Raw genomic sequence first — 27,152 nt, 5'->3', positions numbered from 1 at the left:
GACACTGGCACGGGCCACGGGGCGCAGGACACTCGCCCCAAAAGATGGCGATCAGCATGTTCAGGAAAGTACCACAGATGTAATACCCCATGAGTGCCTGACTCTGCCATTTCCTGAAATCATAGGACACTGAAAGTTGATAGTCGACCCTGCAGTTGGTGTCCGACACCTGAATGACCACGGACTGCCTGCGCTTCAACCCGGTCATAATCAGGCAAATACTCGAGTTGTATTTTTTTTCTTCTGGTTCATCATGTTGCTATGGTTGTTTGTTGGAGGGTGAGGGGCCTCATTAGGTTGGCCTTCATATTTTTGGGCATCTCCGCTCTAAAAGAGTTACTCGATTTCCCGTCTACTCGACGGGCAGAAACAGGGTTTGGGTAAAGTCGGGGATCGGCTGGAAGCAGAGCATTGCACATGCATTCAAGGGAGGCTGTGGTATGGGGTGGATGGGGAGCGGCGTCATAGCTATTTCAAAGTCGGTGGCTGTATTGTGTAATGCAAACTGAATGGCCTGTTCGATAAACGTCTAGTGATGGGCGGGACGTTTGAGCATGTATAACAGTAGTATCAGGGTGGGGTCTCTGTACGTAAAAGGGCTAGACTCGCCCCAGAAACACTTTATGGTGTTGCAGGAGTTCAACACCTCAGGGCTAAACATCCATTTCCTACAGGAAACTAAATTCAAAGCGGGGAAGGAATGCACGTTGCGAGGGAAAGAACTGGGGAGCGCACTGAGGGCATCAGGCCCATCGAAAAAAGCGGGGGCTGGGATGCTGATTAAAAAGACCTTGGGTCTCGATATATTGCAAGTTAAAAGAGGATTGGGGGGGAGATTGTTGGCAGTGAATGGGAACATAGGCCACACAGCAGTCACGCTTTGCTTGCTATACGCCCCCAACCAATGACAAATTCAGTTCTGTGCCACAGCACTAGAGATACTTAGCTCATATAGGACAGGCTGCCTTGTCTGTGGAGGAGACCTAAACCAAATAATCGATCCCTTTAGAGACTGGTCTTCTCTGAGACCCAGCGCAGTCCCTCCCACTGGCCAGGATAGTTATGTCTTGCGCGCCCTCCTGCTCGAACAGTTTGTGATAGACACATGGAGAACAGTGCATCCATCTGCACAAGCATTTACCTTTTCTCCGGCCTCATGTAACTTTCACAAGAATTAGCTACATATTGTTGGATGCCCCACAAGAACACACCATGATCAACGCAGACATACAAGTGGTTGCATAGTCGGACGATATGTGTGGGCTGACCCTGTAGATCGGACCCTGCGACCCGCTCGACACATATTGAGTCTTTAATGACACCCTATACAGAGACCTAGACTTCAGGGAGACCCTTCATAAAGAGATTAAAGAATTATTTCAGCTTACTGTCGTGAACACCACCACCAAGGCCCCATAGTCTGCAAGGCAGCCAAGGTCAGCCTTCCGAAGCCTCCTGGTCTCAGAAGGCACGACAAAAAAAGAGAGGGAGAGAAGGCTGCTCGAAAATATGCTAAAACAGGAGATCAGGGGTAAGGAGAGGGCACTGCAGAGCACAGATGAGGGTGTAGAGAGGCACGTATCGGTGATCAGGGAACTGAGGAGGGTACTGGGGGACATCTGGAAGGGGAAGGCGATAGCACAACTATGCTATAACAAAGAAAAATACTACAAAAAGGGGGACAAAGCCCACACAATGCTAGCAGCCCGTTTGAGGGGCCAAAGGGCAGAACAAGCAATCTATAAAATTAGGGATGAAAACAGTGTGCTCCACAACCATCCTGAAGCAATAGCATGACTCTTTGGTGAATACTACACCCGATTATATGTCATGGAATGCACAGGGTCGCAGACAGATTCTCAAGACTATCTCGATGGGCTGGCTCTCCCCGATCTCAACCCGGAAGACAGAACGGCCGTGATGCCCCGATAAGCGATAAAGAAATTCTCAACGCTGTTAATTAAAATCTGGCTCAGCCCCAGGGCAGGATGGGTACACACCAGCCTTTTATAAACGCCCCGTCCCACTGCTGGTACCATTCCTGGTGCAGTTGTTACATAGAATGTTCGATGGTGGGAAGGCCCCTGACTAGTTCACTAAAGCGCAAATTGTAGTTCTCCCAAAAGAGGGCAGAGATAAAATGAATTGTGGGTCCTATAGACCCATATCTTTAATAAACTCTATATAAAAGAACATATTCCAGAATAGCAATTTGAACAGAGATAGTTGTGGACAACAAAAGGAAGAGAAATGAAAGGAAGGAAAGAAGAAAGAAGGAGAAAACTTGAAGCGACAAAGAAAAGAATTTTGGAATTTGCTTTTTTGCTTTTTTCGTTTTATTTTAAAAAATTGTAAGAATGTACAAATCATCTAACATAAGATATGGAAATAGAATGATGAAAAAGTTTATTTTTAAACGAAATAATTTTATGCAATTTTTTTTATTTAAAAAAAGAATAAACATGAACGCCAAGATCTATGCCAGCGTCTCGGCGGGGAGATTGAACCCTGTCTTCCCGAAACTCATCCGCAACGACCAGGTTGGATTCATTTGGGGAAGATGGGAAGGACAACATCCGCAAAACACTGGACATTATTGCTGGGGTCACAGATGCGACGGAGGACCCTATTTTTCTGTCGGTCGATGCCGTGAAGGCTTTTGACCGGGTTCAGTAGCGGTTCATGGAACAGGTACTAAGAAAGACAGGCCTTCGCCCCAGATCGCTGGCGAGGGCAATGGCATTGTACCAGAACACAAGGGCCGTGGTTGTGGTTTAACGGTGTGGATTCCCCTGAATTCCAGCTGACCTGTGGGATGCGGCAAGGTTGCCCGCTGTCCCCACTGATCTTCAACCTGACTCTAGAACTGCTGGCGGTCGCAGTATGTGCAGATAGGAGGATACGGGTGATTAGGGTGGGGACAGTAGAGTTGAAACTAGCTCTATACGCAGACGATATACTAGTGAATATCACGCGCCCAAGCTCTTCGGTCACTGCCTTTCCTGGGGTATTGGCAGACTACGGTAGTCTTTCCAGGTTCAAAGTTAACATCACAAAAACCCTGGCAATGCCGTTGACATCTCCCACCTCCCTCATGGTTGAAACCTTAGCAAATTAGGGCATACATACTCAAAACTCTAGAATAAAGTATCTTGGTGTGTGTACATCATCCCGAACTACGCTGATCTGTACGAGACCAACGACCCGCCTTTGTGGAAGTTTTACAAATCACTATCTTTATTTATTTTGATTTATTTATGGGGTATTTATAATGCGCCTGCCTATACACAAGTGTTTCAATGCTCATCAAGACAAGAGGGGGGGGAACAGGTATGACAAAAACAAAAACGGTCCTACTAGGCCTTGTGGCATTTGGATCATGCAAGTGCAGTAACAAGAAGTGCGGTGCAGAAGGGAGGGGGAAGTGCCAGTCAGGGCGGAACGGCCCGAGGGATAGCAAGTGCCAAGGGAAGCCACGTGGACAGAGCCAGGGGAATGCAGAGAGAGCAGGGGAAGGAAGGTCCCTGTGCTAAGTGCAAGGTACAGGGCTGGAAGGGCTCAGGTCCAGCCAGGCAAGTGCAAGTTGAGGAGGGTTTTGGGGGGGGTCAACAAGTGCAAGGGTAGACTGGACAAGGAAGGCCTGGTGCCCAGTAAGAATCTGAAGGAACCAGGCAGCCAGAGAAAAGGCAGACAGGGATATTAGCAGGGGAGGGGAGAGGGAATGAGGAAGAGAAAGGGAAGGTCTTGAGAAGCTTCCGGAACTTAAGGAGATCCGGCACAAGTCTGGGAGGGGCAGGGAAGCCATTCCAGGGGGAGGCACCTGCAGAGGAGAGAGATCTATCCTCCACTCTCTGCTTGGAAAAGCGTCTGATCTGCAAAGAGTTGGAGCTAGAAGACCGAAGGGCTCTAGCAGGAAGGTATTTAGGGACAGAGAGTTGGATGTGGCAGGGTGCCAGATCCCCAAAAAGCCTTGTGGATGATGTTACAAGACTGCCTTCTCGATAGGGGTAGTTTCAGACATTTTCACACTATCCAAGAATCCCTAAAGATTGAAAGTCTTCTAGTTGGCAAAATAACCTTCATATTTTCTATACCAGCATGTGCGTATAGCTGGCAGAATGAAAAGAAGAACAAATTACGTACTGCTCGTTAATGTTCTTTCTGATGGATATTCCTCACAATAGATTCCTCATCTATGATATTCTATCTCCAGCACAAGCTGCCTTCAGAACCTTTTTCACCACCAGGAGATGCAGTGCAGCTCCGCGTCGGCTCCTCTTGATGCCGTTAGGTGCCCCGCGTCCAATGTGATAGCAAGGCCAGCATATAGGAAGCAGCCATGCACCATGACCTCAGTTCTGCCCATTTCTTCCAGCACTAAACCACAGAGGAACCACAGAACAGATGAGGTGTAGTGTTATATACCAAGTGGGGCAGGTTGGAAGGGGTGATTTTATTTCTATTTGTTTCATTGGATATTTGTAAGGCGCCTATAGAACAAATGGTTTTTCAAGGTGCCAAAAGACAAAAAAGGGTGGGGGGAGGAGGAAGAAAGATAAAAATAATGGTCCTACTAGGCCTTGTGACATTTGGACTGTGCAAGTGCAGTAAAAAGAAGTGCAAGGGCGAGAGGGGTGCCACTCTGCACGAATGCAAAGTGCAAGTGTCGGAAGGAAGAGCAGGATAAAGAGGAGCGAGTGAAATGGGTGGTTGAAGGAGGGGGGAGGGCCACAGGGGCTAGGTGAGTGGTAAGGGGTGGCCTGGAGGGCAAGTGCCAGGGATTGCAGGATATGCAGGGGGTGAGGGTTGACATGCTAAGTGTGATGAGGGGGGTGGACTGGACGGGGGGGGGCAAGTACCCATAGTAGAACTCAGAGGGAATCAGGTAGCCAGTCACCAGGCAGATGGGGGTATTAGCAGGGGAGGTGGGGGAAGGAAGAAGAGAAAAGGAGGGTCTTAAGGAACTTCCGGAACTTAAGGAGATCCGGCTCAATCCTGAGAGGGGCAGGGAGACCATTCCAGAGGGAGGCTTCTGCAGAGGAGAGAGATCTGCCCCCCCCCACTTTCTGCTTAGAAAACCGTCTGATCTGCAGAGAGTTGGAGCTAGAATACCGAAGGGGTCTAGCAGGGAGGAAAGGGAGAACGCTGATAGTGAGCCTTCTTAGCAAGGTCCGCAATGTGGGGAGAGAAGGAGAGAGAGGAGTCAAAGATGACACCAAGGTTTTTTGCCTCACAAAATGGTGAGGGGAGGGAACCCAAAGAGGGCGACCAGAGCATAGGAGGGAAGGAGGGAGTTGGGGACCTAATAAGAAGGATCTCAGTCTTACTGGCATTAAGGCAGAGGTCATTGCCAGCACACCATGCCTGAATAGCTGTCAGACAGTCAGGGATGAGAGAGGAGGAAGAGGAGGCAGTAGAGGAAATCTTGAAGGAGAGCTGTATGTTGTCTGCATAACACTGGAAATGAGGAGAGAAGGAGGAGATTGGGTGGGCCACAGGGGCAAGGTAGATGTTGAAGAGCCACAGCGAGAGGGTAGAGTCTTGAGGGACGCCACAGGTGGAGAGTGTGAGGGGGGGAGAGAAATGGGTGGTAAGTAGTTTGTTCTAATGTATTCCTTCGTCCCACAAATTGCTCATCTGTGATACACTCCCATAGTAGTATGTAAATCTGGAGATGGGAGAAGGGTGATACTACAACACATGAACCAGAAAATACTGGAGGTCTGCTTACCCAAAAGCAAGCGTCATGTCTTGAGAGGGAGTCCAAGCAGTAATGTTTGGCAAACATGTGCAGCGAGGTCTACGTGGCCACTTGGCATATGTCCAAGACAGGGACCCCCGCCCCTCTTAGGGTAGAGGTGGCTGCCAGGCCTCTGGCTGAAAGAGCCCAGAGATCCTTCCCAAACAGATCTTAGCTTTCCGAGATGCAGAGGATGATCCACCTTGACATGGTCTGTTTATTCACTGCTTTCCCAGCAGGTGCACCAGAATAACCACCAAAAAGCTGGTACTGATGTCCCTCTATCGAGAGACGTAGTAGCTGAGGGACCGCACCGGGTCCAACTGATGGAATCACTCCTCCATCTTGGAAAAGTAAGGCAGAGGGAAAATACAGGAAGTTAGATTTTCTAGAAGCGAATTCCAAAACAAGCTTAGGAAGGAAGGATGGAAAGTCTCACTCTTAAAGTCACCTTCCCCTTTTAATACACCTAGTAGAAAAGAGGTAGTAGCAGTAGCGGGAGAGCATCACTAGTAGGAGGTAGTAGCAGATTAAGAGAGGTGGTAGTAGCAGTGAGAGGGTAGTAGTGGCAAGTAGGTATCAGAGGAGGGAGAAGAAGATAGAGGGATTATGACAGGTGTAGTTGGAGGTAAAATTGGTAATGAGCAAAGGAGGACGAGGAGAAGTAAGATCTGAAATCTGAGCATAGTACACTGGTTATAGGAGAACATTTTTGGAACCAGTGTAGAGAGGAGGGTCCGATGAGATTGTGCATGTGTGGCAAGTAGGTAGTACAGTGCGGAAGAAGGCATCCCTATAACATCACTGGACTAATAAGGGGGGGCAGCTGTAAGACCCCTAGGGAGTTAGTTAGCCACCATCTTATCAGTGGCTTCTTGTCGAGAACAACTTGCACTTCCTGTTCAAACTGGAAGCAAAGCGCTCCACTTGAGGGGGACCCCTGAAAATAGAAGATCTCCTTCAGAACTTACTGGCACAGCTCCCACTTGTGGGAGGCGGATGCCTGTCTGCTTAAAGCCTCCATTAAATGTTCTCTGTCCTGGTGAGTTAGGCTGCCGGCAGAGACACAGTTCTCCAGAGCCCAGAACCAAAGTTGCATTGCTTCTCTGCATAGAGGTAACGACCCCACACCACCCCATCTGTTGAGGTTGTGTATGGAATTGTATTGCCTGCCAAAGCCAATACATTTTTGCCTCTCACAGAGGGGATAAAGGCAACCAAGGGCAACCAGACCGCCCCCTGCAAAAGCAAATTGATGTGTTCCCAGGTTTCTGTCAGAGACCACAGTTCACTCACCTTAAAGCCCAAAAGGTGAGTACCCCAGCCCTTCAGGGACACATCCTGGACCACATCAACTGGGACCACAGTTACTGAAGTAACACCCCTCTCAATAAGTTGCCTTGCCGGGATCACCATATGAGGTTGCAAGACACATTGTTCGAGACCTGCAAAAGGTCTGGCATGTTTCCCTGGAACTGAGACCATAGACATGTGAGTAGCAACTGTAGCGGCCTCTGGTACCACCGGAATGCAAGAGGCCATGAGGCCCATAAGGCGCAGAAAGGTTGAGGCCTCTACCAGCTTCTGAGACTAAAAGACATAAACCATGTGGAAGATGCATGCCACTCAACCTCGGGAGGGCAGGCTCTGCTCAGGCAAGTGTTCAGAACTAAACCAATTAATTGGTGGCACTGAGACAGCGAAGCTGGGGTCTTCTTGAAGTTCAGAGTGGATCCCAAGCTGTGCAAAAGGCTGCACGTGCGATAAAGATGTGCAGATGCCTGGTCTGGAGAGCAAGCTCAGATAAGCCAGTCATCCAGGCAGGGGAAGACATTAAATCTTTCCTTTCTGAGGTGAGCCCCAACCACTGCCAGCAGTTTGGTGAAGACCCTCTGTGCCAAACAACACAGGGAAAAGATCCTACCTATAATTCAATGTATTCAACATGCAATGGCAATGTAAATATATTTTGCACCGAGATAAAAACAATATAAAACGATATTTGTTGCAGAAAATGACATATATGGATGAATTCTATTTCAACAGGAACATCAAAATTCCTACTAAATTGACAGTGCATACAGTACATACAACATGTTAAAAAATCATACAGTGCAGATGCTATAATTCCCCATGCGACAAAAATCAACAACTGGTAACGCTCAGGTCAACATCACTGTCAAAAACAGACGACGGGTGAGAAATACACCCAAAAGACAAGTGTCATGAGTTAGTGATGATTCCTCCCAGAAACCTGGTCTGTGACATTCATCATGTGACAACGGAAAGACAGACACTTCCTAATCCCGACCCTGGGGGTAGTTTACTGCAGGAGAATTACATGGCAGGGGGAACAGGCCAGGAATACTGGGATACCCCCCTGTTTAGCTTTCAATGTAATCCCACACTTTTGATGGCTGTTTGCCAAACTGCAGGGACGAGGAAGAAGGCTGAAGAGGCATACTGTAGCACTAGGCAGGCAATTAAGCCCACACCAGAAGGAACCTGAGAGGCATAAAAGGCCCCCTCAGGTGCAGGCAATTGGAAGGAGTTGGAACTGGGACTGGAATGCGAGCTGTAGCAGAAGGAATAAGGCCAGAGGCTTGCAAACTAAGCAGAAGTGGGAGAACAAGAGGGAAGCCAGAACATGGAGACAGCAGATTTCAACTGTTTATTCTGAGAGGGTCCCGTTCCCCCAAACTCTGAAGTGCAGAGGCTGCGCAGAGCAAGACGTGCAGGAGAGCTGGTTGCCCCACGTGAAGCTGATGGCTGTGATTGCCGTGCAGAGACCATGCTCAAGAGACCAAGGCGAGGAGCAGTTGTCAAGCCTTGGGTCTCAGGAGCGCGAAAAACGTGTGGCCGGACCGGAGACACCTTCACAGAGGAATGGTGTGGGTCCCTATGAAGCCAGAAGCAATAGAAGTTGTGGCAGGAGTCAGGAAAGCAGTGCAAACCACATAGCAAGTGTTAAAGAAGCCGGTGACTGAAGTACAGCGTTGTAACACCTTGCGCAAGCATTGTTGGCAACAGTATCCAGTTCCATATTAACTTGCATATGGTTTGAAGTGAGCAGAAGTTATTCGTTGAAGCTGAAATACCCGAACAATGGAAATGTAGCACTTGTGTATAAAATGAAAGTCCTTTTACTCGCATGAGAAGCTAACGCTACTTAAATCCATTGTTCGACCTTTAAAAGACTATCACTGTTTGAAGGAGTGGTTGTGTGTCACTAATTAGGGAGAAGGAACAATGTGAAGATGATTACCGAATACCTAACTTTGATACTACAATTGTTACAAGCTTTAACTTGTGAAAAATATATTAAGGAGTGGTCGCGTGTGCCTAATTGTGATTCCCAAAGGAGGACTGAACTCTATCCTTCACTTTCATATGGGAATACAATTTCATACCAGTCTTTAAAGATTAAAAGCTACATTAAGAAGTGGTCGCATGTGCGTAATTGTGATTCCTAAAGAAAGACTGAAATCTATTCTTTCCTTTAATGTGGCATACCTTTCATTTATAAGAAGTTGAAGTGTATTTACTATTGAAGAAGAAAACAAACATTGCCCAAGCCAAGAGTCTCCCCATATTAACAGTGAAACCAGCCTTTCTCAGAGTTAAAGAACAATTTGAATGTTACTGTGAAGTTCATAACAGTTCGATTGACCTAAGGTACAAGTGTGGAAGCATTACCTGAAGTTAAGAGAGTGGCACCATGGCTTCTGGGTAATTACTTGGGCTGATAACTGACAGAAACTGGCTGCTTGTAAAGACTATTCTGAAGTTAACACAACCTGTAGTGCCAGAGACTGTGGAAGACAGAGCGAAGTGAGTCTTAAAGGCAAAGTCAGGTTGTTATTGTCATGATCTCTGCTTCCAAAAGGTCAGGGTTTTCCCAACTCCCTTGGAAGCAGATCCATAACCCAGGTTCCGAGTGCCAACCAGTCCCAATTGGGACCTTTTGGACCCAGTCCTGGCGCCAGTGGCACCAGGCTCATAAATATGCCCAGTCCCAGCGCTGGAAGCGCCGGGCTCATAATGCTTGGGTGGACTTACCTGCAGCAGACCATGCTGCTTACTTGCCTGCCAGTTGAGCCTCTGATCCTCTTCTGTTTGGAACTACTTTTCCTGTTGGGTGGGGCAGGAGCCACTCCCTAGATTCAGAACACTGGAACTCTTCTGGAAAGCAGGAACTCTTTTCTTACCTAGGCGTGGCTGTGGAAGGAGACACCTAAGCACTACAGGAGGCTATTTAAACCACACCCGATGGATGAATCTTGCTTTGTGTTATTCTGCATCCTCTGCAGCAGAACGCTCATCGTGTCTTCTGCATCTGATCCTGGGCCTAAGGAAAAAGGCTTACCATCCTGAATCCAGTCTTCAGCAACACCTATAAAGACAAGAAAGAACAGGTTAGCATTGCGGTCTTCAGTGACAGCTCTTCACTTACCTGGTCCATCGGCTGTCACCAACGCCTCGCGCTGCATTCCGGCATCTGAAAGACAAAAGCTTACCAACTCTTCGCACGCTCCGGAGGCCTTCGGCGCTGCATCCCGCATCTGAAAGACAAAACAAGGTGCGTTTAAAGACATTGGGGAACTTTAATACTCACGTGCCATTACTCCTTTCCACATCTAACCCAGTGGGTATTCCGGCACCCTGCAGCCGCTCCGAACTTGTGCCTGCAAAATAAAAAGACAGTTAGAGCGCATCGTGAAGCAGGCAACAAGCGCTTACTTACGTGCTTCCAGGCGCTTCTATTCATCACACGGGCTCCATCTTCAACTCACTTCAGCCCGTCATCCGCCATCGCCCGAACCCTGCAAAACAAGAAACATCATTACTAAAGACTTTAAAGACATTAGAATTACTCGAAACTTACCGTTCGTGCAGTAAACGACGGACAGCAGTCCTCTGAAGTAAAGAGGCCTGCTCCCCTTATCCAGTGAAGAAACTGGTTACAGCACCCTGCCCCGAGGCAGATGGAGAGCACGGCGTTCACTTACCTAAGGTGAGAGCGTTAACCTTTGGGGGTCTACAGGAGAGGAGAAGAGGAAAGAGATAGGGACACCCCAATAACCCCAGTTCATTAACCCCATATTTTCTATCTGCAGACATCTTACTCTACACGTCAGGCATACAGTGCACAGAGGTCCAGCCCAAAGAGCCAACCAGGTGCTACACATCACCTTTGAAGATACGGTAGTCGCCCAGTCAAGACCGGCGCCTCTGCGAGAATCAGGTGAGCGTTACAGATGAGGACAGAGGGATGTTGAAAGTCGAGGTTGGAGAGCAGGTCTTCATATGAATGGGGAACTTTATGTCAGCCATTTTATGTGGAGTGAATAGACTGTGGGAAAATTAACAAACACTGGGAAAGCAATGCATTACCCAATCCTTAAACATGAAACTACAAGCTCCACTGGGTCAGCCATCTTGAAAGAGTAAAGTAAAGTAAAGTGAAGCCATGTACTCCCTAAATTCAGAATTTTTAGAATAGGGCAACCACCCATATAAGACGACATTATGAAATCAGAATTATCAAGCAAGGCTGGGTCACTGCAGAGAACACAAACTATCTTAGGACAATATAGTAGGAGGTCCTCATTCAGGCTAATTAAATGAGTGCACAGGCAATGGATCCAGATGTTTTCTAATTTGAACAATCTGTAGATCATGGAAAAATAATTTCTATCTGGTTTAATTGGTCAATGACCATCCCATAGATGTCATCTTCTCTTTGATTTTCCTTTAGAAAGTGTTCAACCAGCAGTGCTGGCACAGTGCCATTGCGTGTCCTGCAAGGATGTGAATTAATTCTAGTGGACGTCTTGCAGGTTGTCATACCGATATATAGCAGTGAGCATGGACATTTAATAATGTAAATGGCATTGACAGAGTTGCAGTTCGTAGAGTTCTTTAGAGTACACTTAAAGTCCCATATGTGAATACTGTATTTTTGATGGTGTATGCGCTCGCACTGCAGTATCCAGATGGGTGATGTCCCACCACTGGGACCGAGAGGCAGTCCCAGGCAGCTGGTAAAGTATTTGTGCCATGTTCGGACGTTAAACTATAAACCAAGAGTGGAAAAGCCTATCTCTGAAGTTCTTTTCTCTTTTGAATGCGAACAATGGTAACTTGGTGGCACAGCATTTACTAATCACAAGGCTCTAGGGCTTTTTAATACACCTTTTAATCTTGGAGGTATGCTTGGGCAAGGTGGTGAAGCACACCAAATGATTTTGCTCCTTTGTGGCCTCTCTGGACGTTGGGAGGGCCTTCATGTTGGTATAACATGCTCTCTTGGCTGCGTGTTTGACTGTCTTGTACGGGTAGTTTCGCTGAAACAATTTGGCTGCTAAAACTTGTGCCTGGTTCTCATAGTCCTCAGTTACAGTTACAGTGTAGTTATGTTTAATTCAGAGGAATTGACCATACGCTAATTGTCTTTTAATGCCCTATGGTGCTGGTTCGAATACAAAAGCAAAGTGTTCCGATGCGTGGTCTTCCTATATAGGTTGGTATAGAGGTGACCATTGTGATGACTGATGAGAAGGTCAACGAAAGGTAGAGCATCCCTATCATCATTGCAGGTGAACATCACATTACCAGTGCATTGGTTCAACCAGATGACAAATTCCTGTAGGACTTCAATCATGCTAGTCTAGATGAAAAACACATTGTCGATATAGCGTTTCCAATACATTATCTGGCCGCTACGTGGAGTGTTGGCATATATGAAATGGTCCTGGAAGTCAGACATTTAAATATTGACCAGAATAGGGGCAAAAGAAGCCTCCATAGCCATGCTTTTCTTCAAGAGAAACCATTCTGGACCAAAAGCAAAAACATTATTGCACGATACAATCAGCAATCGGTCCAGTAAAAAGTAGGTGGTAGGGACAGTATGTGTAGTTACTCTGGCATCTTCATACCAAAGGAGACTTGAACAGTAGAACCCTGAATTGGTAGCTGACACATTCAACTACAACTATCAGATATTTTGTGTGATTGCAATGTGGCCCTTGGAAGAAGGCATCCTGAAGATCCAGGGACACTAACCAGTCTAGTAGTGTATGGGCTTGGAGAACCATCTTTAACTTATTCTTGCATAGGTACAGGTTCAAGAGCTTCAGATTCAGGATGGGATTCAGGCCCCCGTCCACCTTCGGAACTACAAAATAAAGCGAATAGAAGCTCATGCCTTGTTCTGGGCAGGGCACCGATTCTATGGCGCCCTTCACCAGAAGCTGAGGAACCTCCTGCAGTAGGAGAGGGACGAGAGTCAGAGAGGGTTTGGTAGGAGGATGGTTTGGAGGGCCTCAAGCAAAAAGGATACTGTCCTGAGTAATTCCCATTCCCATCTGCGTAGAATGTTTGAAGTCCTCTTCAGATACGCTTTGCCTTTGTGGCAGATGTAGGGACCATTGAGGGAGCAATACCACCTCTTTGTGCTACTCAACCCCTGCTTGGAAGGAGGAATGCCACAGCTGCTTTTGCAGGATGGTGTCTGTCCCCTACCATGGCTGGCGCAGGATGCGAAGGCGCCAATTCGCCAGCCCTTTTGTGGCTCTTGAGGAGAGCTACTGGACAGCTAGGCCAAAAGATTCAGAAGGGAATCATCAGCCTTTGCTTCAAAAATGTTAAATCCATCAAAGGGCATATCTGTGAGATTCGCTTGGATATCTGGAGCTAAACCTGATTTTCTCATTGCAGAATGCTTCTATAGGACCAATACTAAACACTGCATAATCGTTTGTATCAAGGTCTGACTGCAAAATTCTTCCTTGTCATTGAAGCCTTCCCTCATCTATCCAACTGTGAGATAATCTGCCATTTTAGAGATCCTGCTTCAGAGGCCAAATGAGATTTTGGCCATGGCTCAAGAAACATTAACTTCACTCAGAGTGTAACGCTCACCTGATTCCCGTAGAGGCGCCGGTCTTGACTGGGCGTATACCGTATCTTCAAAGGTGATATGTAACACACGGCTGGCTCTTTGGGCTGGACCTCTGTGCACTGTATGTCTGACTTGAAGGGTAAGATGTCTGCAGATAGAAAATATGGGATTAAGGAACTGGGTTATTGAATGTCTCTCTCTTCTTCCCTTTCTCTTCTCCTGTAGAACCCAAAAGGTTAACGCTCTCACCTTAGGTAAGTGAACGCCGTGCTCTCCATCTGCCTCGGGGCAGGGTGCTGTAACCAGTTTCTTCACTGGATAAGGGGAGCAGGCCTCTTGACTTCAGAGGACTGCTGTCCGTCGTTTACTGCACGAACGGTAAGTTTCGAGTAACTCTAATGTCTTTAAAGTCTTTAGTAATGATGTTTCTTGTTTTGCAGGGTTCCGGCGATGGCGGATGACGTGTGATGAATAGAAGCGCCTGGAAGCACGTAAGTAAGCGCTTGTTGCCTGCTTCACGATGCGCTCTAACTGTCTTTTTATTTTGTAGGTACAAGTTTGGAGCGGCTGCAGGGTGCCGGAATACCCACTGGGTTAGATGTGGAAAGGAGTAATGGCACGTGAGTATTAAAGTTCCCCAATGTCTTTAAACGCACCTTGTTTTGTCTTTCAGATGCGGGATGCAGCGCCGAAGGCCTCCGGAGCGTGCGAAGAGTTGGTAAGCTTTTGTCTTTCAGATGCCGGAATGCAGTGTGAAGACCTCCGGAGTGCACGAAGAGTAGGTAAGCCTTTGTCTTTCAGATGCCGGAATGCAGCGCGAGGCGTTGGTGACAGCCGATGGACCAGGTAAGTGAAGAGCTGTCACTGAAGACCGTAATGCTAACCTGTTCTTTCTTGTCTTTATAGGTGTTGCTGAAGACTGGATTCAGGATGGTAAGCCTTTTTCCTTAGGCCCAGGATCAGGTGCAGAAGACACGATGAGCGTTCTGCTGCAGAGGATGCAGAATAACGCAAAGCAAGATTCCTCCATCGGGTGTGGTTTAAATAGCCTCCTGTAGTGCTTAGGTGTCTCCTTCCACAGCCACGCCTAGGTAAGAAAAGAGTTCCTGCATTCCAGAAGAGTTCCAGTGTTCTGAATCTAGGGAGTGGCTCCTGCCCCACCCAACAGGAAAAGTAGTTCCAAACAGAAGAGGATCAGAGGCTCAACTGGCAGGCAAGTAAGCAGCATGGTCTGCTGCAGGTAAGTCCACCCAAGCATTATGAGCCCGGCGCTTCCAGCGCTGGGACTGGGCATATTTATGAGCCTGGTGCCACTGGCGCCAGGACTGGGTCCAAAAGGTCCCAATTGGGACTGGTTGGCACTCGGAACCCGGGTTATGGATCTGCTTCCAAGGGAGTTGGGAAAACCCTGACGTTTTGGAAGCAGAGATCATGACACAGAGCAAGATTTCCAAAATTAATACCTTGTGCCTCAAAGCATTAACTCTCTTGCTCTTCCTGTCAGGAGTCAAAAAGGGGACATAGGGTGTTTTGAGTTTGCCCATTTTGGCCTACACCTACAAACTTTCCCGGGATGCATGAGTTGGGAGGTAAGCAGGATCTATGGCAACCGGGCGATGCTTCTTGGCAAAGTCCTGGCCCACAACAGGGGTCGACGCCGGTTTCTTCCGGGCCTACAACACTGGGGCCTCCACTGCCGGGCTGAAGGACTACTGTCCATACCCCTACTGGGTATCACCCTGGGCACCATCATCTATGATGTTGGTCATTTTTAACTGAATCATGGGCCTGGTGGGTTCCGATAACCCAATGTGTCTACCACCTTCACCATCATCTTCTGAAAACAAGCATGGGGTCTACCCAGAGTCAGGACCTGAAGGATGTGCAGCTCCATGGAGGTGCCAAGGCTACTGTCCTGCTACAGGTTTGTGGCCATGTCCAACAAGTCCTCTCCCTCACTGCAGAGCTCTGCAGGAAATTCTCCTGTCCCTCCATAGCAAAGGCGTTCCATCCCAAATGGGATAAGATCATCCTCCTCATAAAAGATGTCGGATATCTTTGGCATAAACCTGCCCAACGGACGTTGAGCCTACTCTTGGTGGGTACCAGTGTCAGCAGTGTGCAGCGATGTCAGCGGCGCTGAGGCAAGGGAAGCTGGCACTAAGAGCTTGACACCCAGGGGCAGAGCAGCATTATGCCAGGTTGTATCTGTGTCCATCAGAGATGGAGCTGAACATGTAGGCATGTGGATGTGGTCTTGCGAGAAATCCTTGCTGGCTTTTCCAAGAGCAATGGGTAATTTGGTTGTCACCAGCTCTTAGGACCTAGCTACTGGCACTTGGGCCTTGGCGAAGATGTCTAGCATATTCAGCCAGAAATTTTCCTTTTTAAAAGAAATGTATTGCATATTCATAAGGCGCTATGCACAAGTGTTTCCAGGCACCACAAGATAAAAAAAGGGGGGCGGGTCATAAGGAGATCAAGACAATAATGGTTCTACTAGGCCTTGTGACATTCAGATCGTGTAAGTCCAGCAGCAAGAAGTGCAGGGGAGGGAGTGGGAGGAGGCAGTGGGAAGAAGGGGCCAGAGATGGGCAAGTGCTAAGGGGACCCGAGGGGGGCAAGTGCCAGGGGACGGGGAACACCATCAGGTAAGGGGCAGGGGGTGGATTGGACTTGGGAGGGGTCCCAACCATCAGGCTGGTCAGGGAGGGGGCCCGGAAGGGCAGTACTAGTTGCTAGGTTGGGCGAGTGCTGGGGTAGACTGGATTAGAGGGGGCCTGGAGCCCTGTAAGACTCATAAGGGACTAGGCTGCCAGTCTCAACAGACAGAGGGGGTATTAGCAAAGGTAGGCCGAGAGGGAAGAAAGTAGAGAAGAGCAGGGTCTTGAGCTGCTTCTGGAACTTAAGGAGATCTGGCTCAAGTCTGAGGGAGGCAGGGAGGCCATTGCAGAGGGAAGCTCCTGCCGACGATAGAGATCAACCCCCGCAGGGTGGCCTAGCTAGCTGCCATGGACTGAAGCAGCAAGAAAGTGAGCTCCCATTAGATCCTGAAATTTGATAATTAAATGCATCTGATTTCGCACACGGTTCGCACAACGAGGTGTAGCAGCAGCTGCGGAGCCCCCTGGAGAAGTTCCAGCTAATGCGGTGCACAAGATGGTGATCAGCACCACCCGAACAGCTTGAGACCTGGACCTACAGAGGAGGAGCGGAGAGGCACGCAGCATGAATCGGGGACAGTAGAGGGAGGCGAAGCCAACCCCCAGTGAAGCGCGGCAAGGACGAAGTGCTGTGGAGAGGGACACAGCAGGCGCACCAGTGCAAACTGAGCCTGCGGCAAGACTGTACAGTGAGTCCCAGGGAAACAGCAGGTCAGGGGGCCACCGTGCAGTGAATAATTTAGTCGACGGCCGACAGCCCGCAACAGCCTGGGCGGCCTAGGAGATTGGTATCGGGTAATAATATCCCCATCAAAAATATTGCCGTATATATGGTCGTCGGGAACGGCCATATGCGATATTTTTAGTGGGGATAATATTGGGTTTTTTTGGGAGTGTGGGATGCGGGGGTGTCCCCTGCTCCTTTTAAAATAATACAGGGGTTGCGGGGGTGTGCCCCGCAGGTTCCATGGCTTAATAGCACCGCAGAAATATGGCGATATTTTTGTATGGTGATATTTTTGCGGGGATATTAACACATGGAACCGGGAGATTGAGCAGAAACTGTACAGAGAGCGGGGGCCCTCCACAGCAGCAATAACACGGCCGAGAAGCGTCCCCCACAGTAGCAATAATGCAGAGGAGGAGGACCCCCACAACAGCAATAACAGGAAGGGGGGGCCCACAGACGGTGGTTAGCATGGAGCGCAAGAGTTCAGCAATGGGTGGTAGCAAGTAACATATAGAAGTCCGGACTCATATGCCAGATAGGAAGGAATACAGCGCAAGTACACTAACACGCAGATGTAAACCCACCCAGAGGAACAGGTGCAATAGAGCTGACAACACGCACTCAGCCAGATGAACTTTGGGGAACCAGCAGCGAAGCACTAAGGGTAGAGTGCTGACCATAAGGAGGGGAAGAGAACTGGCTGGTGGAAGAATACAGGCACCCAAGATAGGGTTGAGGAGGGACTAGCCCAGCTGGTAGAGCCAGAGAAGGAAAGGTCCTGCACAATCACTCGCAGGGCATCGAGTACAGATAGGGGAGCGCCCTCTAACATGCGTCTGACCCCCACAAACAGAGAGAGTTGCATGCCATGCACAGAGGCACTTATAACTGGGACAGGGAAGTGACCGGTCTGGCCCACAGCACCAGACGGAAAAGGGATCACCACGCCGGCTGGGCAGACAACAATGAACCCGGGAGAGACCGGCAATAACTTGCACAGCACCGAGAGCACACAGGACAGCACACCCACACACGTGCTTACCTCTCACAAACGGAGGGCGTTACTGTAGTGGGTAAAATACACAGAGCGCTTGCGCCATCCGCGCAGGACTTCAGGCTGAAGGCCCCAATGAATAATGAACTTGAAGGACCGGGAAACGATCCTGACTTTCTCAAGAGATGGAGGCACGATCATGCGAAACTCCTCCAAACTGGCAATCTTCCCCGACTACATGGTACAGGTGCAAAAAAAAAGGGCACTGTTCGGAAGAACAAAGGAGAGGCTGCGGCGGGCCAACCTGAGATGTAGGCTGCTATACCCAGCAAAGCTAAAAGTCCTGCACAATGGCAGATCCTACTTCTTTGAAAACAGGCAGGAACCACACTCGTGGATGGATGAGCTGCGACTGTCACAGCTGCTAGGAAGAGACAATAATGGACCTCGAAGTGCGCTTGCTGCAGCACAGCAAAATAAAACCCAGGAGCTAACAGCGGAACAAATGGACAAACACAAAAGACGCAAACTTGATACATATTGTAACTGGGAGTCACACGGCAGAGGTGTGTACCAACACACAGACAGCTGCCTCCACGGGCGGCTACCAGACTCCCTCACCCAGGAACCAGATGCCAGTTGGAAGGCATCGAGCTGCTGCCCGCCACCCAAGGAATGGGAAGAGAAGGAGGGGGTGGGAAAAGCAGCTGAACCAGAGCAAGCAGTATGCGGCTAGGCAGGTAACCAAAGTTTGCAATAGGTTACCAGCGGTTGTAGTTTACGGGAGTTGGGGTTGGGTGGGGGTGGACGGCTGACCAGGACAAATGGTTGGCTAGAAGGGGTTGCAGGGTTTGTTAAGGAACTAAACTGTGACATGTATGAAGCCAAAGGATGTGGCGCACGCACGAGTGGTGTGGAAATGCCTGAATGCAAAACCGGGGGAGTGATCATAAACAACCTACTGGGCAGCAGAACAAGAACGAGAACAACCGCACAATAGACAGGGATGTGGGATGGGTACAGCCCTGGGAAATTACACATGATTATTGGCCTTGGAATAATCACCTGGAATGTTAGGGGGTTGCACAACTACATAAAGAGGCTATGGGTACATGCATATAGGAAAAGAAAAGGAATACAAATAGTGTTACTACAGGAGACACACCTCACGGCGGACAAGCAAGCGCGATAGCCAGGAAGTGGGGAGGAAAGATGTACGGCTCAAAGTTCTCAGCATATGCAAGAGGGGTACTGGTCTGGACAGCTCCCTCGGTTCCCTTCCAGCTGCTGGAATTCAAGAAGAACGAGGGTGGGAGGATGGTAGTGGTGCACAGCTTGCTGGAACATAGGGAGGTGGATTTCATAAACATTTACTCCCCACGAATCATGACGTGACAGCATTCTTCAGGTCACTCTACCCGAAGTTGGCAACTTACAGAGGTGCTAGGTGGGTGTGGGAAGGGGACTAATTGCACACTTAATCCTAAATTAGATAGATATGACGAGAAGCACAGCAATTCTGCATGACCCGCCAAAGCACTAGGAGCAATATTGAGAGACCTGCAGCTGGTAGACGTTTGGAGGGAGGAGCATGGAGGGATGCAGGGGTATTCATATTATTCGGCTTCCAATGGAACATACAGTCGCACAGATTATATCTTTACAGGAGTGGAAACCCTGGGAGAGTTTGGGGGCACAGAATACAAGGCTAGGGTGCCGTCACCTGGTGACTTGGCAGGTGATGGCACCAAGAGCGCCAATACCAACATAGAGACTGAGAGCTGAGGCCCTACCTGATGACACCTTTAAGGCCCACCTGGAAGACAGAATAGTAGAATACTCACGGACAGTGTAGAGAAGGGAGCAACACTGTGGGAAGCCTTCAAGTGGGACGGCGATAGGCAAAATGGGGTATCACTACATATTATCCCCACCAAAAATATCGCAGTATATATGGTCGTCTGAAACAGCCATAGGCGATATTTTTAGGGGGGATAATTTTTGGGGTTTTTGGGAGCAGGGGTTTCAGGGTGTCCCCCGCAGGTCCCATGCCTTAATATCGCCGCAAAAATATTGCGATATTTTTGTATGGCGATATTTTTGCGGGGATATTAACACATGGAACCCAAAATAGGAGTCCTGAGGTCGGAGATACAGAGATCCCTAGAGGGCTTGGAAAATGACATAGTATGGGAGAAAAGCAAGACCACAGGAGGGGACAAGGGGGAGGCAAGATTGCTGGAATTACGCCAAAAGTGCATATCTGAATGGGAAAGGCTTGGGAAGCTGGACTACATGAAATACTGACAAAGGGTACATGCAGAAGGGGACAAGCCAAGAGATTGCTAGCCTGGCTATGCAAACGAGAGGAGCCTAGGGAGATGATCACTAGCATCATGGATGAAGACGGGAAGGTAGGTAGGACGCAGGGGGAGATCAATAACAGATTCTCCAGATTCTACTAATCCCTATACTCTAGGGACGCCAAAGGACATGACAGAGACATTAAAGAGGCCCTGGGTCAGATAGACCTGCCATGGCTAGATAGTGAGCAGGTGGCTGCTTTGGACGCACACCTCACGCTAGAAGAAATAAACACGGTAATAGCTGAACTTCTGACACGAAAACGCCGGGACCAGACGGGCTCCAAGGGGAATTTGATAAGGCATTTAGGGACATCCTGGCTCCAAAGCTCTTGGGTGTCTTCACGGAAGCATATGAGGCAGGAATATTGCCTAGGAGCCTTAGAGACTCCATAATAGTACCCATACTTAAACCTGGGACATCTCCACAAGACTGCAGATCCTACAGGCCACTCTCCATGATGAATCAAGACAGTAAAATGCTAGTGGCAGTACTGGCAAACAGACTCCAAGAGAGTGATAGGAAGCTTGATCCACTCAGACCAAACTGGGTACAGCCTGGGGCATTGCACCTCATGAAACTTACGCAGGCTACATCACATAAAAGACCATGCAAAATAACAATGGTGCACCCCGCAGGCAGCCACCTATACCATGCATACGGGCCACATCCTTCAACCTCAGCCAAGCAAAGATCCACACCCTGTACCGGCTAGACTGGGACACCATCACATCGATAGTGGACCTGATCAACGATGACCCTGTCAGCCTCATCGAGATCCGTACTGCCACCCCTTGCTCAAGGTAGTGTCTATGCTAGACTTCCTTGCCACCGGCACCTACCAACACACTGTGGATGAACTGCATGGGCTATCCCAACCCTGTTTTTCACGGGTTCTCTTTCAGGTTATTGATGCCCTCCTGCGACACGTGTCTGTTTACATAGGCCTCCCCAGAACACCTGACAAGGTTAATGCCACTAAAATTGCATTCCATGCCCTTGCCGGCATGCCCAATGATTGGTGCCATGGACTGCCATGGTACATGGACACATGTACATGTGGAGCTGGTGTACAGGCATGCCATTGAGGCAGTGTACAGGAACCGTAAACTATATCACTCCCTCAATGTGCAGATGGTGTGTGATGCACACCACCTCATCACCCATTGCTGTTCAAGATTTCTAGGATCAATCAACAATTCCATGGTGCTGACGAACTCCACGCTGCCAGGGTACATGGCACGTCACAGTGGGGAGCGTACCTGGCTGTTGGATGAGTGTAATTACCAAAGCATGGGCACTGCGTAATCGGGGGCAGAGGGGAGGTATAATACACCCGAGCGTACCTGGCTGTTAGGTGAGTGTAATTACCAAAGCATGTGCACTGTGGAAATGGGGGCAATGAAGGGTGCAGTGCATGTGTGCAATGCAATGTCTGACACCCAAATAGCATGCCTGAGTTGAAGGGCATGACTCACGTGTGTCAAATGGCCAGACGGTGCTTGCGCATGCATAATAACATCAAAGCTCGACTGCAACATAAAATGCACTACATGTATCAGAATGCATCACACCAATGTCTCACATCCCTGGAAAAACAACCCACACAACCTGCAGCACATACTAATCATTCAAATGCAGCACAACACCCCACCTCCAAACCACTAGCGTACCCCATAGCATGTGGCCAAGTGACCTGCCTGTTACAGGTGCACATACACATGCATGTGACCTGAACGGCAACAAAATAGCAGGACATATGAATGGATGGGTGATATGGCCATCATAGGACATGCAAATCGAAACCGAATCGAAACATGCATTAGTCTGAGTTCTGTGTGTCGTAATCAAAGGGCCATAGGGCAAGTTGGGTGTGAATGGGCGATGGAAAAGTGACAGAAAACCACCCATCCACACGCATAGTGACAAAACATATTGGCTGCTTGGCAATCCTTAGCCTGTCATCACCTTCCCAATCCAATTAATTCCTTCTATGGTACCACTCTGTGTATACATCCACATTGATCATTTTGCCAGATTCATAGATGCTCGTCAACCACTCCCATGCAGCACATCATGTACATCAAAATGCAAGTATGCCTTCACGCATGTACTCAATCTCTAAATAAGAATCATCATTTTTTTGCACGTAAACAAATGTTATCACCTGTGACAGCTCTGTCTACCAGGTCTGCGGCCCCCGGCAGGGTCTGACCTGTCGGGCACACCGGCTGTGGCAGGCAGATTTCTATTTTGCAGGCCCAGAAACAGGCCACCTGGTAATGCCACTGGCACACTTACTCCCGGACAAGCCAAATTTGCCGTTTACCCGTGTCATTCCATTGACATTGATGAATGCAGACAGAAATCCGTTAGATCACTGATTCTACGCCAAACTGTCCATACAATGCATAAACATCAATTGCCATTGACAATGCGCATGCTACCATGCTCATCTATGACGTATGCTGCGTCTTCTGCCAATCACATGTAATAACTTGCATTAGCGAGTGAACAATATACAGACTGTACCAACATGATACAGGCCCCACAATTATTTGTCCCCCTTTCCGTCCCTCCCGTGCAGGTGATGCTGGATACCCCTGGATGCCATGGCCGATGACCCCCGTGAGGCAATCACAGAACCAGCACAAACAGGGAGACAACCGTGCTCACTTCAGGACACGTTGCAGGATTGAGCAGACATTTGGCCTGTTAAAGGCACGGTTCCGCTGCCTGAGCAGATCCGGGGTGGGGGGGCACTGATGTACAGCCCTGTGAAGATGGGCAAGAAAAACCTGGCCTGTGCCATGTTGCACAATATGTATATCAGGCCCAACATACCACTGCCCCTAGACATGGACATGCACCCACCTGATGCGGAGGTTGAGAATGACAGCAATGAGGAACTGCCATTGGCACATCGGGGGATGCCATGGATGGCCGTGAGGCATGCGATGCACATATTCACCACTATTCTGAGCACATCACACAAGCACATGGGCTAGGACAGCTAGTGCACTCAGCACTGTACAGGAAATAAAACTCAGTGACACTAAAAATGAATGTCCACTCATGATTTGAATGCAACCCTAAGTGTAATGCATATAATTGAATGTTAAACAAATGTGGAACTAAACCAACTAACAAACTAACCCTCCCCGCTCCCCAACCCCAACTATCCTTCCCCACTCCCCCTCACCAACTATCCCTCCCCACAACCCCTCCCCAACTATCTGTCCCCACTCTCCCTCCCCAACTATCTCTCTACAACTCCTGTCATGTTGTCCAAGTAGTCCTCACAGAAGACACAGATAGGGCACATGTCTGTTGTGGGTCTCTTTGCGTCCCCCCTTGCTATCTGGCGTGCAACTGTGTGCAGAGGAGGACAGGCACATCGAACGTCGCCTTGGGCTGCTGGGCACAGAAGTTACAGGCGTGGAACTTGTGGACGGTGTGTGGGCCTGGTCAGTTGAGGAAGGCCTGAAGGCACATTGCCATTGTCTCACCAATGGAGGACATGACACTATTGCCCTTGCGTACCCTCCTGGACATTTAGACGATGGCAGTTGTGTAACGTTTAAGGGCACGTGCATTTCGCCTCCCACTGGCCTGTACACTCTGCCGCATCAACTGCACCTCCTGGAGGTGCTGCTGCACTATGGCAGTTAAGGCATCCTGACGTTCCCCGATACATCGGAGTCTGCCATCCATTTCCCTGACACTGGGGAAGGGTGGGCGATGTGGGCTCATTGGGTCTGTCAGGCTGAATACTAAAGGCTCATAGCTGTTGTGGTCGCTGGTCCCCCCTGTATTGACTCCACCATTGTTAGCTATGCACTGTGCACTTGATAGATGGGCACGTGCATGTGGCTGCTCTTCTAGTGGTGGTGGTACTACAGCAGCTAGGGCTGGCGGGATATCCGCAGCTGTGCTCACAGTGATGGTTGGGGCTGACGGGATGGCTGCAGCTGTGCTCACAATGATGGTTGGGGCTGGCGGGATGGCTGCAGCTGTGTTTACAATGATTGATGGCGCTGGCGGGATGGCTCCCACTGTGCTAACAGTGATGGTTGGGGCTGCGGGACGGCTGCAGCTGTGCTCACAATTATTGTTGGGGCTGGTGGGATGGCCGAAGCTGTGCTCACAGTGATGGTTGGGGCTGGCGGGATGGCTGCAGCTGTGCTCAAAATGATTGTTGGGGCTGGCGAGATGGCTGCAGCTGTGCCCACAAGGATTGTTGGGGCTGGCGGGATGTCCTCAGCTGTGGTGACTGTGGCAGTTGTGCCAGTGGAGGCTGTGGTGTCCTGGGTGGTGGTGGTGGTCCGTGGTGTCCGGCGGCACCGTCCGCTGGTGCCCCTTGAGGTGTTTGCATGAGCCACTTCATTGTGGAATTATGTGCCTGAGGGAGTCAGAAAGGCATGTTGCCAGTGAACAGTGTGGATTAATGAAGCAGAGATAAATGCATTATGTTGGTCGTGGGTGTGTTGTGTCAGGGGCATGGCGTGGTACATGACACGGTGCACAAATGCTTGTGTTATGCGTACTGAGCTGCAGGATGTGTGATGTTTGTACATTGTAGATTAGTGCGCTGGAGAAATCGGCGTGGTGTACTGCCACTTGCTGGGTCCGGTGTTAGGGGCGGGACATTCACGCTGTGGGATGTTGGGTTGGGGAGGGCTGTGGTATGGATGGGGTAATCATGGACTTGCTGCCTGTACCAGTTACAGGAACAGTTGTGCATTTATGCTCAGGGGTTGGGCTGTCTGGGATGAGGGGCTCACATGTTGACTTTGTGTGCAACGGTGGTCATTTGTGGGTGGAGATGGAGCTTACCACTGCTGTGATTTGCTGTGATTTGGTGCCAGGGGCAGCACGGCGGGCACACATGCAGTACGCTGTGGCAGGGTGATGTGTGTCTGTATGGGAGCAGATGCATGTTCAGTTGGCAGTATAGGGTGCCAGTACTGGGTTCTACATGTATTACTGGGATGGGTCATAGTTTGGTGGCCAGGGTATATATCTATGTATGCACCCAGAATGTTTTCTTGGTGGGGTGTGGGGGGGATGGAGTGCAGGGTGTTTTTGGGATTGTGGACGATACAATTACCATTTCTGTGATATGTTGGTACAGTGGTGGGTGCACGGTGGCCAGGGAGGTTGATTTTACATTGGGGTTGTACTCACTGGCCTCTTCGGGTGTCCTGGCTCCAGCCTTTGCAGTGCCGACCCCTTCAATGGACTCCAAGTGCAGCACACTGCTGCACACCTCCTCCTACGGCATCAGGCCTATTTGGTTGTTGGTAAGTTGGAACAAACAGGTCTCTTAACTGTGGAGTTCAAAAGATTTCTATCTGTGGGGGCAGCTGGCCCAGGGTAATCAAAGGAATTATCCATTTCTGTAGGAGAGCTTACATTATCGTTAAGGAATCTCTTGGTGTCACCATTTGGCCTGGCTAATCCACCTGCATAGCTGCACATTGTAATTGTTTATTTGGAAAAGCGCCTATACACAAGTGAAGTGCTTCAAAGCGCTTCAAGATGGGAAGGGAACAAGGGAATACAGTGGTCATTCTCAGGCCTTGAAGTTTCTGAATAATATAACAAAAATAACATACTAGGCCTGAGGCATTTCTACTAGTGCAAGTGCATGGAAGGAGGGAAGGCGGGGAGGAGAAGGAAAGGGCATACAATCAATAAACTGTTGTGCTAGGCCTCTCAAATTGTCAGATAGTCCAAGTGGGGAGAGAAAGGTGTGGGAGGAGGACATACAGAACAATAAACTACAGTACTAGGCCTGGTGACAATCAGGTTGAATGATGACTGGTCATCTTTAAAGCGCCTATTCACAAGTGTTTCAAACGAAACCAAGCTGGGGGGTGGGGGGGGGCAAAGGGAGGACAGGACAAACGATCTTGCTTGGCCTAGTGCATTCAAGGTTTTGCAAGTGCACAGACAGGAAGCGAGGGGGAGGGGGAACAAGTGCACCCATTCCATCAGGGGCCTGGTTTAAGTGCAGACAGGTTGCCCCTCTCATGGAACGTATCTAGAGTGCAGTAGTGCCAGGTAGAGTGCAGAGGCACTGAGGCAGGTTTAGGACTGGCAGGGGAGCCTGGGACATGTGAGGCTCTGGAGGGGCACCAGGTGACCAGTCCGCGAAACTGAGCAGAGTTGGGGAGGATAAGAAGAAGGGAAGCAGTAGAGAAGAGAAAGGTGAGCAGGGGAGAGGGAGAGAGCAAGAGGAAGGGAAAGAGGAAGAGAAGAGGAAGGTCTTGAGGAGTTTTCGGAACGTGAGCAGGTCTGGCTCAAGACAGAGAGAAGCAGGGAGGCTGTTCCAGAGGGAGGCACCTGCAGAGGATAAATATCTACCCCCAAATCTCTGTTTAGAGAAAAGGCTCACCCGCAGAGAGTTGGAGGAGGCCGAGCGGAGGGCTCTAGGAGAGTATTTAGGTAGAGAGCATTGTAGATAGTGTGGGCCCCTGCCCCAGAAGACTTTGAACTTGATCCTTGCAGCCAAGGGTTTCCAGTGGAGGGATTTCAGCGCAATAGAGATGCAGTCGCTGGAAGTCTTGCGGTTCTCTACTGGATAAGTTGAAGAGGTCAGAGAGTAGAAGTAGGAAGATTATGAAAGACTGTTGCAGTGGTCCAGTCTACATGTGTCAGAATGCAGGCAGAGGCTATTTATTCGCCAGAGCTCCGGACTTGGCACGGGGTGGGGTTAGAGCGGGGGGGGGGGGTGATTCTGTTTTCCTTAG

The 27,152-nt window shown here is 49.3% G+C and overlaps 1 protein-coding gene across 1 annotated transcript in view; it reads right to left on the bottom strand.

The window, feature by feature from the left end:
- The window catches only part of ANKRD22 (ankyrin repeat domain 22), a 472,549-nt gene that overhangs the window by 270,062 nt on the left and 175,335 nt on the right, over positions 1–27,152 (bottom strand). The gene's annotated exons all lie outside the window — the stretch shown is intronic.

The sequence above is a fragment of the Ambystoma mexicanum genome, chromosome 8, assembly GCF_040938575.1.
Source record: "Ambystoma mexicanum isolate Mex_15411 chromosome 8, UKY_AmexF1_1, whole genome shotgun sequence".
Classification (NCBI taxonomy): domain Eukaryota; kingdom Metazoa; phylum Chordata; class Amphibia; order Caudata; family Ambystomatidae; genus Ambystoma; species Ambystoma mexicanum.
Note: the sequence above shows the minus strand (reverse complement) of the source record. Positions and strands in the feature narration are given on the sequence as shown.